Raw genomic sequence first — 18720 nt, forward strand, 5'->3', positions numbered from 1 at the left:
GAGAAGGGGGAAAAGGGGGAGAAGGGAGAGAAGGGGGAGAAGGGGAGGAAGGGGAAGGAGAGGAAGAGGAAGGGGAGGGGGAGTGACAGGAGGAGGGGGGAGGAGGGAAAAAAAAGAAAATTAAATTAAGAATGAACTGACAAACAATAGGTTCCAGAGTGATGCATTCCTTCAGCTGCCCATGTTGCCCTACAAGCAAATGTGTACAAATCTATAAAACTATTTATATAACCAAGATGTCTAGAACCTGAGGGCTCTGCTTTATTTCAACCTAAGCTTCAAGACAAAAGCTTTCCTTCACTCTGATGAAGGACACATGTCCTAATAGTTACTTTCAAACTTACTTTTATTTTTTTTAACATCTTTATTGGAGTATAACTGCTTTACAATGGTGTGTTAGTTTCCGCTTCATAACAAAGTGAATCAGCTATACATTTACATACATCCCCATATCCCCTCCCTCTTGCGTCTCCCTCCCACCCTCCCTATCCCACCCCTCTAGGTGGTCACAAAGCACTGAGCTGATCTCCCTGTGCTATGTGGCTGCTTCCCACTAGCTATCTGTTTTACATTTGGTAGTGTATATAAGTCCATGCCACTCCCTCACTTCATCCCAGCTTAACCTGTCCCCTACCTGAGTCCCCAAGTCCACTCTCTACACCCGCGTCTCCATTCCTGTCCCGCCCCTAGGTTCCTCAGAACCATCTTTTTTTTTTCTTTTAGATTCCATATATATGTGTTAGCATATATATGTACTTGTTTTTCTCTTTCTGACTTAATTCACTCTGTATGACAGACTCTAGGTCCATCCACCTCACTACAAATAACTCAATTTCATTTCTTTTTATAGCTGAGTAATATTCCATTGTATATATATGCCACATCTTCTTTATCCATTCATCTGTCGATGGACACTTCGGTTGCTTCCATGTCCTGGCTATTGTAAACAGAGCTGCAATGAACATTGTGGTGCATGACTCTTTTTGAGTTATGGTTTTCTCAGGGTATATGCCGAGTAGTGGGATTGCGGGGTCGTATGGTAGTTCTAGTTTTAGTTTTTTAAGGAACCTCCAAACTGTTCTCCATAGTGGCTGTATCAATTTACATTCCCACCAACAGTGCAAGAGGGTTCCCTTTCCTCCACACCCTCTCCAGCATTTATTGTTTGTAGATTTCAAGCTTACTTTTAAATGTTAATGAATCTGTAAAAGGAAATAAATCTTAAACCATTTTCGCTGCTATTTTGCTCCATCCCTAGAAAGCTGAAATTATCCATCCACTCGGACACAGTTATTTTTACCTCGGTTCTAAATACAAATGCACCTGTTGAGTGTGCCTCCTGTGCTCTGAGCATCACGGAGGTTATAGGAGTCAACCAGTCAATAAGGGAGGAAAACAGCAAGCAGATTATGTTGAACGGAGGACTCGGTGCAGGAAATGGCATGCCGGAAGAAAATGAGGAACAGAGGCTAGAAACAAAGCATGAAAGAACACATCTTCTTTGATAATCAATTGGACATTTTATTAGGCAAAGGAGAATTATCAAAGTTGTGTGTCTGCATGGTTCTGTTGTTCTTGTCTTTCAGTTGGTTGGTTTGTGTTGTGATTGTTTGCCTAGAAGAAACATGATTAGATGATCTGAGCTTTGGGAGAATGGGTTGGGCATCCAGGTGTAGGATGGAATGAAAGGAGGAGAGACTGGTCATAGAGAGGATAGTTGAGTCATAATGAAGGCACAAACTAAGGCAAGAGTAGTATCAATAGCGAAGAAGGGAAACAAAGTTTAGCAAGCCACAGAAATAGAATCATCTGAACTTGGCAGTGGTTTGGAGGTGTGGATGATAGAGGAGGTATTGAAACTAATGCTTCGGTTTTGAGTCCTGCGGAGTAGGTAAAGGAAGATACCTTAACTGAGATAGGGGTCTTTGAAAGGGACATGGAGCTCCGATTAAATACGTTGAATTTGAGGTCCCCCCGAGCCCTCTGGTATAGATGTGCAGCAGGAATCTGGAAATGCATACCTGGAGCTCAGGAGAGAGGTTGAAACTAGAAATGTAAATCTGGAAGTCTTTTGTCAACTGAAGTCCTAGAATTGACTGAAATGGGTCACTGGTGAACTATTAGAGGAAGAAATATGAGAAGAGATGGGGGTTGGGAAATTAAATATAGTCTGGATTTCCTGTCAGTCACAGACATTGAACCCAGCCTGTCTCAAAGTTCACTAATTCTTCTTCCTCACCCCCATTCACTTATACTTTTTCACCCCCAAATGTATCCTTCCTCTGTCATCACCACTTCTTATATTACCTTCATTATTCATATTCTCATCCAAGAAAGAACTCTTGTAAGTCACCCTTGGATTTCCTTGGTCCTCAAATCCTGTACATCCTTCTCGAAAATCTCTTCCATCTAGCACTCTTTTTGCCAACTTAGTCCCCGAGTTTTGGGTCCTCCTTATGCCTGACCTAAACTATCGAGACCTAGTCCTTATTGAACGCTTAATCTTTGGTCCCTCCCTGCTCTGGTCCATTCTCCCAATTACCTCTAAGAAGTATCTTTCTAAGAGATCAAACTGATCACATCCCCACCCCTTTGTTTAACCCTGTGATGGCCAACTTTGCATAGAGTGATGTCAACATCTGGGTATGGCTTATGAGGCCCATGTCTACCTGTAGAAATGCTGATGGTCAAATATCGCCTTTTCTGTGAGGCCTTTTCTGTTTGGTCCCTTCCTTAGCGTTCTCTACCCAGCACCGAGATTAACGATTTTTATGCTAATTGCTCTATCCACACCAGCTCTGAAGGAGTAGTGGGAGAGGCTGAGGAATCACGAGACCAGTACTTGAGAACAATCAACGGAAGGGAGGTTGAGGTCCTAGAGGATAATGGTGGGAGATGGTAGAGACTGGAAAATGGACACCCAATACGATAAAGGCCAAAATCCTTCATGTGGCTCTAAAGGCCTGATGATCCAACCCCTGCCCACCTCTTCAGACTCATCTCAAACCATCCCCCCTTGCTCTCTGCAGTCACGTGTCAGTGGCCTTCTTGCGGTACCACCCATGCCGCTTTCGATGTGCTGCTCCTTCTGGCAGCACCACTCTTACTTACCTCTGACCTACTAACCCAGACCCATCCCATCTCCATTGCAGTCTCATCCCCGCGGGACCTGACTCTCAGACTAGGTCAAGTGCCCCGCAGGTGTTTTTCTTGAGCCCTGAGATCTTCCTTCACAGCCCTTAATGCTTGCAGGTAGGTACTTACTACATGCTTTCAGCGATACACACACAAATATCAACACAACACAACTCTGGCAGATCTTAGTAGTTAATAAAGTATTAACACAACTAGTTTATTTCTGTATATTATTCAAAACATGATTAACAATCTCATTCTGAAATATTATCCTTCAAAAGTCCAAAGATGAACAGAGTAACGTATTATCTATGACCTAACACAGCTTTCAGCAAGTAAAAGCAGATTCTCAATGTGTGCCCCTGTTACAGACTCAAACATCCATGCAATTCTTATTAAGAGTCAAGACCTGTCAACATTTATAAATTAAATACGTTTCTTATGATCATGGAACACTTGCATGTGCATAGGCTCGGTGAGCATGTGAAAATTACGCCCAGCTGAATCCAAGAGAAACACAGATATAGATGAGTGCATATTCCAGCCTGCCAATCTACACTCCAAAAGAGCAGGGAGCATAATAACCATCTTTTCTCTGGCCCTAGCATGGCAGACCTACAGTAAATATTTATTAAATCAAGGACGGTGCTGAAGTCCTTGAGAAATGAGCACTATTGAGTCTTTGGTAGCGGAGAAGGATGGAAAAAGTGTGGGAAAATTGCACCGTGCAGACTTCCCAGGATGATGATGAGCAATTGTGGTTAAACAATAGTTTGGAAACAGGAGTGGAGAGAAGGAGGGTTTCAATAGCAGGGAGCAGTACTGTTGAGCCAGTTCAAAAACAGAAAAAGCTCTAATTATGCTTAAATGGGAAACTGAGGTAGAATTTGGAGTGTGGGGTTAAGACTTTATTTTATTTTTATTTTTTTTTAAAGCCCAGATGTAGACAGAGGCGTCAGGTATTCCAACAGTGCAACGTGTATGCTATTCACATGGCCCTGGCATTGGGGATGTTGCGGCAATCTTCGAGATTCTGTTTATGCAGCATTTAGCTCACACCCCTCACCCCGAGAATACCTGATGAAGAGAAGAATTGCCAAAATTACTAGGCAGACTTATCACCACCAAAATCTTACTTCAGATTTAGATGATTGAGAGCATGGCTTGTTTTCTGAAAAGTGGCATTGAGTTGGTGTCTAGCAGGGGCTCAGCTTCTATTAGGTCTTTGGAGATGCTTGAGTGAAAGGTGTTATATACTAAAATTTTGAGTTTCACCATATGCTCCCAGTTGGTCACAGAGGTGAGAAACTGCTCGTTCATCTTTGGAAGGCAAATCCACAAGTCCCGTGAACCAACAGCCTTTGGGAACAGTAGTTGTCAGTTGTAGAATTCACTTCTGATTTTTCTTCATAGAAGCCTTCTAGTCTAAAATTATTTATTTATCCACACATACCTATTTCATTCTCTAATTGCACTTAAAGTCTTTCAGAGGAAAACTGTTATAAAACACATCCTTGTTACATAAGGGAGCCATATCTGGACAGGTTGATGGCATACTAATTTATCAATATCTAGAAATATTATGAAGAAGCTGTTTGAAAGTACCAGAACAGGACCAAAGTTTCATTCATTCATGAAATGATTGATTGCATATACTTGGCAGAAATGGATTCATATTTCTGAATACATGTTACTTTATATCCCACAAAGAGAAAAATACATTTGCACTCAATATGAATTTACAGGATAATATGACACAGGTGTGGTGATGTTAGAAAAGAGAAAGCCTACTATAAAGAAGAAAAATAAAAGCTTTTCTAGGGAAGAAACTCGGATTTCAGAATGGAGTTGTGGATTTGGAAATAGGAAAATAGCCAAACCTGAAGGATGTTTTTCATATTACAGGGAAGTTCAGTCTACCAAAAATCTCACAAGCAAGGGTCTTAGTAGGGCATGTTATAAGACAAAATCAAGTTTTTGACAATGAAGATCTTGATTTCAGCAACTGAGGCCCTTAAGACAGGTTAAACAGAAGGCTGCTACTCAGCATGGGGCCAACATGAAAAAGACATGCAGGGGAGGCAACATAAAGTATCTGAACACTTACCCCCTGCAGAGTTTCATGTTGTTGCTGTATTAAATGACACACTGCTGTTGTTGCAGAAGCATTCAGCACTGATATAAAAATTTTAATGTCTCGATCTTTCTGGGGGACACAAGCCTTTTATATACCGTCACAGTTAGGCACATTCTTATTCTCAACACTATTTCACATTAATTTTTAAAACTGAAATCGTAGGTTCTTAAGATCTAGTTATTCCTAATACATTTTAGGACTTTGCAAGATGGAAAAATAAATTGTGCTCGACATTGAATTTTTAAAAATTGACCAGAATGGCTTTTTGCCGACACGGCTAAGAAACTATACATATCGAAGTACCTGTTACTGCAAAACACTGAGGTTGGAAATGCCAGAAAGAAATTTTTGAATTAGAAACAACTGCATACTTTTCAACGGATTTTATGATGAGAGTTAAAGTAAAAGACAACTGGGAATCCATTTATTTTAAATGCATCTTGGCAGCCAACTGAAAAGTCAAATAATGATAATGGGGATGTTAATAATAATAATAATTCATCTGGTAGCATTTACTGAACATGAATGGGCCAAGCATTGAGGCTTTAAATAGGATCATCTAACTTAATGAGACAATTTCCTTTATATGGGTTTTTTTTTTTAATCATCCTAACAAACCCAACAGGCAGATACACCAGGGTATATGTTCTGAGAGTTTAGCCTAGCAGTTAAACAGTTGAGAGCATGGACACCGGAGTGAGACCGGGCTGGTACTGGTTACACCCCTAACTAACTGCATGACTTTAAGCAAGTTACTTAACCTCTCCATGTTTTTGAGTTTTTCATCAACAAAATAGGAATATTAGTGAAAATTAATTCTTATATGTAAAATGTTTGAAGCAGTGCTGGTACGTATTAAATGCTCAAAACATGATAGCTGTTATGATTATCTCTGTTTTAAAGATGAGTAAACTGTGGCTGAGAAGTTCAGAAAGTTGCAAAGGCCACACAGTTAATAAACAGCAGATTTAGAATATGAATTCCAGTACTATTACTCCAGAGCCCAGGTTTTTAGCCATATGCCACCATGCACACAAAATCTTGACTATACTTTAGCCAGCTGATTCCCACTTCGCCCACATGGTCAAACATAGGTTCAACATAGATGAATCTCCACAGAATTATGCTGAGTGAAAAAAAGCCAACCCCAAAAGGTGAAATACTGAATGATTTCATTCATATAACATTTTGAAATGACAAAATTTTAGAAACAGGGGACAGATTAGGGTTGAAGTGATTTCCCCTACCAGGAAGTGGGTGTAGCTATAAAACAGCAATAGTAGGGATCTTTGGTGATGGAAATAGTCTGTGTCTTGACTGTGGTGGTGGATACACAATGCTACACGTGTGTATAGAACTAAATACATACATGCACCACAACACACAGACACAAATACAAGTAAAATGAGAAATCTGAATAAGAGCAGCAGTGTTTCAATGTCAGTAGCCCGGGTTGTGATGCTATATGTGGTTTTGCAGTGGGGAAAACTGGGTAAATGATCCATGGGATAGCTCTGTCTTATTTCTTACAATTGCACGGAAATCAGCATTAACTCAATAAAAAAATTATTTAAATTTGAAAAACAAACAGGGTCTGCTATGGCAGGAACAGCAGTGGTGAAAAGGAAGGCATAAAGAAAATTAAAGCCTGGGACCACTGTCCCTGTCCTCCCTGAGTGGGTCTCACTTTGCCCAGCCCCTGGGGCATTTAGGCTCTGTCCTGCTTTCATCCCTTCAGGCCCATCTGTGCCCCTTAACTTGCAGATTCCCTTCCCTGCTGCCCACCTCTGATGAAGAAGGCAAGGCAGTGCATGGGTTCAGTCCTTCCCTAGACACCTGACCTTGAACTAGGGTCTTAACCTGCCTGAGTCTCAGTTTCCTCATCTGTAAAATATGGGTACTCGCCTTCAGGGACCTGTTGGGAGGATTGACAACAATAGATTTAAAACACTAGAAGCAGGGGTTCTACAGTTCCTTAGGCTTCATGCACAAATGCCCACATCTGTATCCCTTGTGAGATTTTCATGGAAAAGGAGAAGAGTAAGGCTGCACAGAAGGACCCTTTATCAGGCCCTCGACTGGTAACTCAGAGCAGAACCCCTTCGAAGGTTTAAGCGTGTTCTGGGATGAGAAAGCAGTGGAGAAGCAACAGGATGTATTCTATACCAAGTGGACCAAAGAGGAGGGAGGCGGATAGAAAAAGGCAGGGCTCACAAGTGGAGAATGGAGCCATCATTCAGAGGGCACGCTGGTGTATGACGTATCCGTGAGGATCGAGGTAAAAAATCAAACAAGAACTCCTTCTGTCTTCAAAAGAGCTTACGGCCTAATGAGTGGGTGTGGGGAGGGGTGGGGGGGGGGCAAAAAATCCTACAAATACTATCAGTTTGAAAAGGCGGTGATGGAGGCAGGTAGCATGCTTGATAGGACACAGAAACCCACCTGAATCAGACAAGAGGGAGGTAGGAAGGCTTCCTGGAAGAGGTGGCCTTTGAACTGAGTTCTAAAGGACAGCCTTAGTAAGGCTGGAAGCTGGGGGTGGGAGGAAGCAGGAAAAGGGAACAGCACCAACAGGTGGAAGGCAGAGGTGTGAAATGCCCGGAGGTGCTGGACCACAGGAGCTTCCCATGGGAAGGCCCACCTGGCATGATGCGGGGAAGGGGGCCGGGGGCGCAGGGAAGGGAAGGAGGAGGAGGGGCCAGACAGGAGCCAGGGTGAGGCCATAAGGCACTCTGGTTGGGGGCCACGATGAACCTTATCCTAAAAGGAGCCGTCAGAGGATTTTAAGTAGGTGGAGACATAATCTGATGCGCGTTTTAGAAAGATCAGCCCACTGCTGAGAAATGGGAACATGTTGGAGGTCAAAGGAATCTTTTTGAGCAGCTCCACTTTTGAATTTTGTATTTTTGAAAAACTCTTTGCTGTAAGGAACACGCTCATGAAAAAGGGGAAGGAGCCCTTCTGAGATTGTTTTAGAAGAGCCCGTGTGAGGGCATCAGAGTCACTGTCTTCCACGAACCTCCTGAACCCAGCCTGAGCCCCCTTCCCACCGCCCCTCTGCTGAACACGGTGCCCGCAATCTCTGCTCACTGTGCGTTTCTCCGGGAGAACATACAATGAGATGTCCAGATGTATTCCTCCTACGCTGTCCCCTTTTAGCGGTGCGGGACACTCTCACACCCCTCCTAGACTACAGGGAGGGACTTCTGAGGAGGCTGCCTGCAGGTGTCGGCACCGGGCTTCAGCAGAGAGGATGCTGAGGGACACAGCTGGTCTGGTGGCGAGGGGACAGGAATATGAACGCCGCCTTCAGCACTCACCCCCAGGACCAGTGCAGGGTCCCGGAGATTGCGGTGAGGTCACCCCCTCTCCCAGCCTTCGGGGTTGGCCCACCTGTTTACTAGTCCACTCTCTCCCCATTGCCAGATCCACAAAGTAGGGACAGAGGGGCCACGCCTGGCCTGCAGGAGACCCGTGTCGTTTGGCAAGCTGCTATTCTAACACAAAGGAACCAAGTGCCGACATTTAACCATTAGGGATTTCACAAAAGTATGCAAATTTCAAGATCCTTTGGGGGTGGAAGAAAAAAAGGAAGATCTGGCAAGCTTGGGCTCTCACTGAGGAAATAATTTTAATTATTGCCCCGTAATTAGCGAGGATGCTGACACCGGAGGAGTAGCTCTTTTCTAACACGCAGGGTACAAGGGAAGAGCAGAGCCGCTGATCCTTCCCGGCAGTGGCTTGAACTGCTCTGTTCCTCCTGCGAAGGGGATCCTCCCGGGGCTCCCAGCACCTTCTCTCTGGTGCTGGGTTGCACACATCATCACTTCCCATGGGAAGGACTGCTGGTTCCCTCCAGAGGGCTCTGGGTTTTGCTACCAACACCCTTGCCTCCTGTTAAGGCAGGCTGGCCGGCTGCCAGAGCCTCTTGGAAGGATGGCTCTCCCCACAGACTGAGCGCGCTGAGCAAAATACAATTTTCCATTCATTACAGTATCTGAAGCATCTTGCACAGGTCCTGGTGGACAGTAGATGCAAATAATAATAATAATAATTGTGAATATAAAAGAAAAAAGAGCAGTGCCTGGGCATTGACGTGAAACCCTACTACAAATCTTAGCTCTTCTTCACTCTTAGAGGCAAATGACTTAATCTCTGAACCTGGCTTTCTTTTCCTATAAAATGGGCTCTATGATAACTGTGCGAATTAAGTCACACAATGAAATCATTCTAACTCAATACCCAGTTCAATGAGATCAATCAATGTGACTTACGTCCCCCTCTGCCTGCTTGTGGAATACTTATATAAATAGACAATAATCTATTGTATTTATTACCAACAGATTTTCATGATGTTTTTGGCCAAGGAGCATTTTTCTGAGAAGTGTGGCTATCTGGGGAAGAGGAGACAAGAGCAAATTCAAGGCCTAGAGCTGGGCTGGACTGTCCCTGGCATGTTTAAGGAACCACAAGGGAAGGGTGAGAAAGGGAAAGAGTAGTAGGCGATAAGGAGAGAAAGACGAGGATGCTGGGAGGCAGGTCACGTCTTTATCTTTGTACACTTAGGAGTGAGTCAGAAAATAATCCCAGAGTTTTGATCAGAGGCATGAGACCTGGCACAGGGCAGCCGGATCACTGCAGACGCTGTGCAGACAAGAGGCTGAAGCAGGACATGAGCCGAAGCAGGAAAACCAGGCAGGAAGCTCCTGCAAATAACCGGACAAGGGAGGAAGGTGGTGTGGACTCAGGTGGTTGGGAGACCTCAGGGGAGGTCGGGAGAAGTGGTCTTATTACAGGTTATTTAGGAAGCAGAGCCAACACTATCTGCTGCTGGATGAGATGTAAGGTGTGGGGGAAAAGAGAAGAGTCAAGAATGACTACGAGGTTTGTAACTTGAGCCACTGGAAGAATGGAGTTGCCATTTCCTGAGAGTGTAGGCATGGGCATGGCAAAGTCTTTCCGGGCCACTTGGAAGCCACAGTGAGCTGCAAAACTTGCCAGTGACAGAGGAATTTAAACGCAGGTCATCTAGTACAAAAATCAGGGCTCTTTCCCGTCCATCACGCTGTGTCCATTACAATGTGTTATAGGGTTTCGAGCAGATAATTCTGTTGGAAGTATCAAGAAAGACTTCAGGAAAGGTGTGGAGCAGAACAAGGGACAGAACAGAGAAACGATAGGGCCATTTTGATATGGACAGGAGCACAAGCAAAGGCCAGGGGGCCTGAGGGTGCCTGCATGTATTCTGGTGTGTCTTCAACTGCAGGTAAGGTACATGAAGACACACTGTGGGAGAGCAACCTAAAGGGATATATCACATAATGGAAGACATTGAATGCCAGGCTTGGGAGCGATGATTTAATCATTTAGACAATGAGAAGCTGTTGAAAGCAAGAAGAGGTGAGATAGTTTGGACTATGTTTTAAAAAGATAGCTTTAGAATCAGAGGAAATGATGCTTTGGAGAAGCAAGAGATTAGAACCCAGGAGACTAATGAAATAATCCAAACCCTCATTAGCATAATGTTATAAAAACAGAAAAGGTATAATTTAGGAAACATTTGGTAGTGAAATTGACTGTACTTACTTTGGATTGGTCAGATAAGGAGAGTGAAGGTGGGGAACATGTCAAAGGGGTCAAAGGGGTCCAGCTTGCCTGGCTTTCAGATGGATGTAGTTGACAAAGATGAGGGATGCGGGGGAAGAAGCAAGTTTAGATGGGAAAATAAACTGGGGAGATAAATTGGATGTATGTGCTGTTGAGTTTAAAGGGTCTGGATGCATATCCACCTGAAAATTTTTTTTCAACAGTCTTCAGTAATCAGGGAAGAAATGAGGGCTAGAAAGCCAGATTTAGAAGTTATCAATGTAGACATGATATCCAAAGATTTAGACCTAAATGAGATGACACGGAAGAAAATGTAGTCTGACCAGAAGGAGAGCAGGCACAGAATCTTGAGAAACACTTGCTTTTGAGAGGTGGATAGGAGAGGAGGAGCCAGAAGAGGAGAGTCTCTAAAGGACGGAGGTCAAGGGGTTAGAAGAGGTGGTTGACAGTGTCAGGGTTCATGTAAAGTCAATTAACATGGGAGCCAATGTAAGCTTTTATATATAGAATGGATAAACAACAAGGTCCTACTGTACAGCACAGAGAACTACATTCAATATCCTATGATAAACCATCATGGGGAAGAATATTTTTAAAAAAAGAATGTACATGTATATGTATGTATAACTGAATCACTTTGCTGTACAGCAGTAATTAACACAGCATTGTAAATCAACTCTGTCAATTAAAATAATTAATTAATTAATTTTTTTTAAAAAACATGGGAGCAGAGAATCTGCACTGCATCTGATCAACAAGAAGCCTCTGGTTACCTTCCGGAGATCAGTTTGACTAAAGTGCTTGGAGACGAAAGCAGAATTTAGTGGAAGAAGGAACAGCTTAGAAACATAGCCTAGTCTCATCAGAAGTCTAAATGCAGAAGAAATCAGAAACAACCCTGATATGTCTGGGAAAGTTTTTCATTGTTGCCGTTTCTCTGTTTTTAATTTTTGTGTTTTTTTCAAATATGTAAATCACCATTTATTCAAATGATATTTAGCAACAACCTGTTATGTACCACATTGTGATTAAGGCATTAGGGTAAAACAGTAGAAATAAAAAGTTCCAGTTCTCATGGAATGTTCCATGAGGTAGGCAAGACATGACTAATTATGTTAGTAATAACAATAATAAATCTGGCACTGATCTAAAAATATTATATATATCAAAACTTTTTTTAAGTTTGTATTTTATCTTGGCACATAGTTGATTAATAATGTGTTAGTTTCAAGTGTACAGCAACGTGACTGGGTTAAAGAATAGATACATGTACATGTATAAATCTTCGTTTTTATTAAGACATGAAAAAACAAGATGTTTATAAACAGAAGGAAAGGGTAAGCCAGTGGGGGGGCAGGCGGGGAGGAAGACTGCAGACACAAAAGAGAAAGGGATGTTTCATGGGCCTGGGGGACAGAAGACATTTGGAAAAGTCACCATGGAGAAGGGGGTAAAGGGCATCCTAGGCAGCAAGTGACCCCAGGTTTCAGAGAGGATGGGGAACAGGAGAGGGGGAGGAAATAGAGCACAAAGGCAGCACAGGAGAGAAGAGAAAACAGGGAAGAATGGAGCCAGGGCCATTCAGTGCTTATGCTGAAAGGTGCATTAAGCACCGATCCTTTGGGGGATGTTCCCGTTGGATGGCGAGTAACTGGGGCAACACTGGAAGGCACTGAATGGCACAGTTACAGAATCACTTTTTTGTCTAGATCCATCCCCACTGCACATGTGCTTTGACTCCCTTCAAACTTGGCCTGATTTAAAATGAAGAGCTTATACAGTATTTACTTGAAGGGTCAAAGTCAGATGGAAATTTTTTCAATTATAAAATTCCAGCCCAGCCAGAACTCAAAGCCCTGAAGAGAAATGTAAAGGCCAGTCCAGGCCCACAATAAAACTTGGATAAAATGGGGATGTGGTTCCCATTTTAATTTGTATATCTGTCCATGTTTCTGCAACCAGTGATTTGAGGAAGAAACAGTAGGTCTTTTTTTAAAAGAAAGCTAAAGTTTTTCAAAAGCCAGTCAAGAGCCTATCAAAATGTCATAAAACCAGCTTTGCTTTATTTTAGGGTTGAAAGTGTAATGAGCTAAACATAGGATGGTGGATTTATGGGTCACTGACACTAGTAACATCTCTAGAGAAACAACCATTTACCCTCTACAGTGATCCACCGGTCTTCAAAAATCTGTACTCTTGGGTATATTTAGATTTGTGTATTCAGAGTTCAGTGAATAAGCTGTAACCTCTTGCATTAAAAATCCCATGTTGCCTCTTGGAAGGGTCTGTGGGGTATGTCTTGGGGAGCCCTAGTTCATTGTTCCCTTTTTTATTCTTATATGCTAAAGTGATCAAGGGTCACATTAGTCCAAAGCTGGTTTTGCAACCACAGAGTATGGCTGTATTTAAGACCTACTTGCCTCTTACCTGTTGGACTGCTAGCCAACACATGCTCTTCTAACCACAAGGAAGGAGTCTTTCTCTCTGAAAATTTCCCAACTCCCCATCCCTGGATTTAACATTGCCTTCCTTGGAATCTTCATGGCATGTGTCTGTTATCTCTCTTAAGATAGCTCTCATCCAGTACTTTGTATAATTTAAATTATACAAATTTAAATTTGTATAAATTTATAGTATACAAATTATTTGTATAATCTGTATATTATACAAATAACTAAATATAGTAGTTATTTGTACGCTTGGGGTATGCCCCTTGGTGCCCTCCCGCAAGATCTGGGTACAGAGATGGGGAGCCCCTAGTCACCTCTGCATCCCCTGAAGCACCTGGCCCCTTTATAATCAATCAATACTAAGGTGAGAAAATTAAGAAAGAAACCAAGGTAACAGCAGCCACTGTGAGTTCACCGTCAAGTATAGTTTGCAGGCAACTAGATGTGTGTGCCCTTTACTGGGGGACTGGGGACATCTTGTACACAGAATGACATCTCAGGGGTATACAAGCAGTGTGCTGATAATTGTATGTTTGCTGCTAATCGAACCCCAAGAACTTTGCTGTCTGTTTTTCCAAAAACAAAATAGAAGGTCCTGAACAAAAAAGGTCTAGAGGGCCAGTCTCTATAGCCAAAACGCATATGGTAATGAGATCCTATAAAACTCTGCTTCACCTGGTGCCAAGACATCTGACCAGCTTGCACCATTATTGAAAGAAGTCTTTTCACCAACCTCAGTCACTATTCGGAGACTTACATTTCACAGGGAAACCACAGCCTTGGAGGGATTCTCTATTGCTCAGGTAACCAATTGCAGCCCCGCTTGGGAGATTCTAAGATGCCATGGGAGGTTGTTGTATGTTGAGTTTATTTATTTTTTTTATAAATCAGGTGTTTACAATAATTTTTTTAAAAGGCACATGTCACAGAAATGAAAAGAACAGCTTCTAAAATACATTCTGCCCAGGCTCACCCAGAGGATCATGGAAATAAGGGAAAGGTGTTCTTTGCCACGTCTGTAACTCAGTTTAGACAGCTGAGCCTCGACCATGAACACAGAGGATTATACCAAAGCCCTGCTGGCAGATTCAAGGAAATAAATAATAATATAATAATTTATCCAGTGCCTGATCTTGGCCAGATATTACGTTAGATGCCTTACATACATTACTGCTAATCCTCACTAGATCCCTACAAGGTGAGCATTTTCCTCACAACCCGACAGATGAGGAAACTAAGGCTCAGAGAGTTTCAGTAACTTGCCCCCCAGGATTTGAAGACAAATTCCACTTTGGAGTCCGCTTGACTCCAAAGCCCCTAGCCTTTCCATTTCATCAAACTCCCTTTATTACATACAGATTCTAAAACAGGAAGAGTTATCTTGAGAAAATATGACACCCGTTCATTAAAACAAAGTCCAGAAAATGTAACCATGCACATTACCTGACACTGAGCGATCGTAACTATTCATAAGCAGAGAAGCCCCCAGATGCTAGCCAGCTGTGTGATGCAGGGAGTAGGGGCTTGAATTCCCAGTCAGGCTCAGCTCATGCCACAGCACCATCTATTAAGTCTCAGAGTTCACCTAAAAGCACCTGGAACAACCTCCCGTCTTTCTGCATCCCAACATCTTAAACTCCATCCAACTCCCCAGTGGGAGGAGGTCAGCTCTCCCCTCCTTCCCTCCTGCCGGAAGGGGCTCTCCTTAGGCACCACAGGAGCATCATCGATAGTCCCCTATGGATAAGTCAGTCAAGGGCTATCCTTCCAGCAAAACAACTGTTTGGATGCTTGTATGAGGACGGGTTTAGGTTGCTCTGTCTCATTCCCTGCAAGAAGTCAGTGTAAATTCCACTTCACCATGAGGCTTCAGCGCAAGCCAACTTGGCATTAGCTGCCTAAAGTGGTAAAACTCCTACCAGGACAGCCTATTGAAGGTTGAGATGACTGCATCCTGCCTCTCCTCCCCCCCCGCCACCCCCGCACCTTTTCCTGGGGCAAAAAGTACATTTGTGTTTTAGGAAATTAGTGCAATAGCTGAACGGATCCGAATGGCAATGTAGAAAAGCTTTTTTTAGTTGATTGATTCTTTTCTTTCGTTTGTTTTCTGAGAGTTGAAAGTTCTGATTCTCAGAAGGCAAAGTTCTCTCCTGTGAGCCTTCTCAACTGTGGGCAAATGGAGGCTACTGTGCGAGAGAGACATGAGGGACATGGGGAATGAAGGTGAGAGGTCAGGCAGGGTGGCCGCACGAGAGAGGCAACTATTGCCCTGAATGTTCAAAAGTGAATGGTAAAAAAAAAAAAAAAAAAAAAAAAAAAGTGAATGGTAGACCAATAAAATAATTTTCAGAGAGATTTCATTCAGCTCTGAATTGCTTTGTTATATCAGACATGAAAATTTTAGGAACAATGTAAAATGACATCATGCTCTTTGGTCACTAACATCAAGGCTGACGTCTCGTTTTATTCACCCCCTTGTAACTAGCCATGCATCCTCCACCTCGTCCTGGGTCCAAAGGAGTATTACGGTAAACTATCCTGATATTGGTCAATCTGCATTGTGACTTCCATCCCACAAATTCCCCGGGTTAATGGAATATTGAGGGTGGAAACCTTACTTTATTCATTCTTTATCACCTCTCAGGATCCAGCAAAGGGTCCCTGGAACAGATGAGGTCTTTAATAAGTATGTGTTGAGTTGACCTGGATAACTGCTGAGTCGCTTCAGGAATTCTAGGGCAGCAAGAGGGCACTCTCCAGAATATTAAATAGATTTCAATGGGCATAAACCATTGCTTCTGAACATTTCAAATTATGGTGCCAAAACGTATCAATTCCTTACAAACACTCTAATTTTTATGCATTCTCTAATTTGAGTACTGCTGGATTTTCAGATTCTATATGGAATTAGCTCAGAGAAGTTTCACTTAGCAGCTCTACAACCGCTTCTGGGTTCATGCTCTGATATTAATTGGTACCAGTAATAAGCATATTAGAAGCTTCTTCCCTGAGGATAAGAGAGCATTCTTAATTATGTCCCTGGGTCAACAGCACATGCTTTTTTTTCTGGAGTACTTTAATGGACATTAATAACTACTCATTTGCACAGTAGGAGCGAAGAGGAAAAGAGTATCCGGGTTACACGTGCAGACCAATCAAATCACAAATTAACTGATTTCACAGGATCCCCAATAGCAGATGTCCCTAAATATGGTGATGAAGAGATATCCAAAAAACAACGTGTAAGGATGTTCAAGCTGTTCACAAGCCATCCATCCATGGAGTCACCTATCTGTAAAGCTCAGAGAAATTGCATCCTCATTCCAGACAATAGCTATCATGCTTCCCTGAGCACATTCAGGACGTGGTCCCAAGAACACTGGCTGGAAGCCATGTATGGGGCCTAAAATCAGCTCTGTTACTGGAAAGATCCCAGGGAACTTAGCACATGTCTGGATATCGGGTTAAAAGAGGCAAGGATACCTCCCTGCCTTTGAGAATGAACCAAGGAGCTATGGCAAGAAGCGTATACATTATATAACTACACTAGAAGACAAACCCATCAAACCTGGGAAGCTCTTCTTCAAAACAACTTCAAGCACCCTGAAAGAGATGATCATATTGACCAAAAAGATTCATTATTTTCTTTGTTTCTTTTTGGTTTTGAATGCTCTGAAGGAACACTGCTCTAAGTCTGATCCCCCAGTTAGATTGCTTATTCCCCCTAAAGCCTGTACATTCTGCTTTGTAGCACTTGATAGAATTATAGTTTGCAGTGAACTTGACAATTAGAATGTAAACCCTGTTGGGGCAACAACCAGGTCCATCTCATACCCCTAGGATCCAAATGCCTGCCCTCAGTAGAAGGAGACTCTCAGTAGAAGTTTGTTGAAGGCACGTGTGCATGTACGAGCGTCCAGTAAACAGGTACTGGCTACACGTCGCGCACTGGGAACCATGCTAGGTACGGAAGCCAGCAAAGCCAGGCTAGCTGAATCAATCAAGAGCAACATTAACAAACCTGATTAAAGAGCTGAAAAACTCCAAGACAAACAAGAGCTAATTCTAGATGCCCCTTTTCCCTCCTCCCCTTCCCAAGCCACGATTTCATACCACAATTACGGCGCTGCCCCTGACCGAGTTTTGCCCATTCCGTTGAGGTCACAGGGACCCAGGTGGTACAAAGGGCAGAAAGAAGTTGGTCAGGCGTATAAGGCTGTCATGCCAAGGAGTTTCAGTAAAGTTGCCTTCAGGCTACTGAGTTATCACCATGTCAATAAAATACTTTCTTTTTTTTCCAAGCAGCACGTGGGATCTTTGTTCCCAGACCAGGGATGGAACCCGTGGTCCCTGCAGTGGAAGCATGGAGTCTTAATCACTGGACCACCGTGGAAGTCCCAATAAAATACTTCCTTAACTGCCATGAAGCACTGGCTTTTTGGCTGCACCTCCCAAAGACTCATGACAGCTTAAAGGCAGAGAGTACGCAGTAACTGGGGAAGTCTAATGCCTGGGACCTACCTGTCAATCATGAGTATAAAAGACGTCTTCACAGAGACTGAATCTAGTTGGGTAAAGCGTGGCTATCTCCTATAACAGTCAGGTTCGGGGGCTGCCTGCATCACCTGTGGTGTTACTGAAAACAAATGTTCAGGCTCCATCCCAGATCTACAGAACGAGACACTACTGAGAACCCACAAATCTTTATTTATCACAATGCTCTGATTTTTACACACACTCTAGTTTGAGTATCACAGTCTCTACTGATTTTGTACAGGTCTAACCTAGAGAAGTTTCTTTAGCAATAAGGGATGGTGATAACAAGGTCATCCCTGTTTGTGTTAATTTGGGCTAAGAAACATGACTCTGCAAAAGCCTGGAAGGAAATAATCTGGGGAATGGGGGTGAAGGCAAAGAGGAGGGTATTTTCACCCAGCAATTAAACAGTGAAAAGAAGAACAGGCCAATAGAAGGAAGAAGGTAAGTCATGCTATTAAAACACAGATAGCACTTCATGACCAAGCCTTCTGGAAATTGCCCAGCACTTTTAGGTTTAAATCCTGTACTAATGGTTTGCCAGTATAATAGATGATCTTACCTCTCATAGTTGTCCCCGAATTAAAACTTTTAAAATAAACAGCTCTGCTCAGGGATTGGAAAACTGGGTGCTCCCCCCCACACACATACATACATACATACATACATTTATTTATTTATTTAACGGTGCGCGGGCCTCTCACTGCTGTGGTCTCTCGCGTTGCGGAGCACAGGCTCCGGACGCGCAGGCTCAGCGACCATGGCTCACGGGCCCAGCCGCTCCGCGGCACGTGGGATCCTCCCGGACCGGGGCACGAACCCGTGTCCCCTGCATCGGCAGGCGGGCTCCCAACC

This window comes from Physeter macrocephalus, chromosome 15 (genome assembly GCF_002837175.3).
Source record: "Physeter macrocephalus isolate SW-GA chromosome 15, ASM283717v5, whole genome shotgun sequence".
Lineage (NCBI taxonomy): Eukaryota > Metazoa > Chordata > Mammalia > Artiodactyla > Physeteridae > Physeter > Physeter macrocephalus.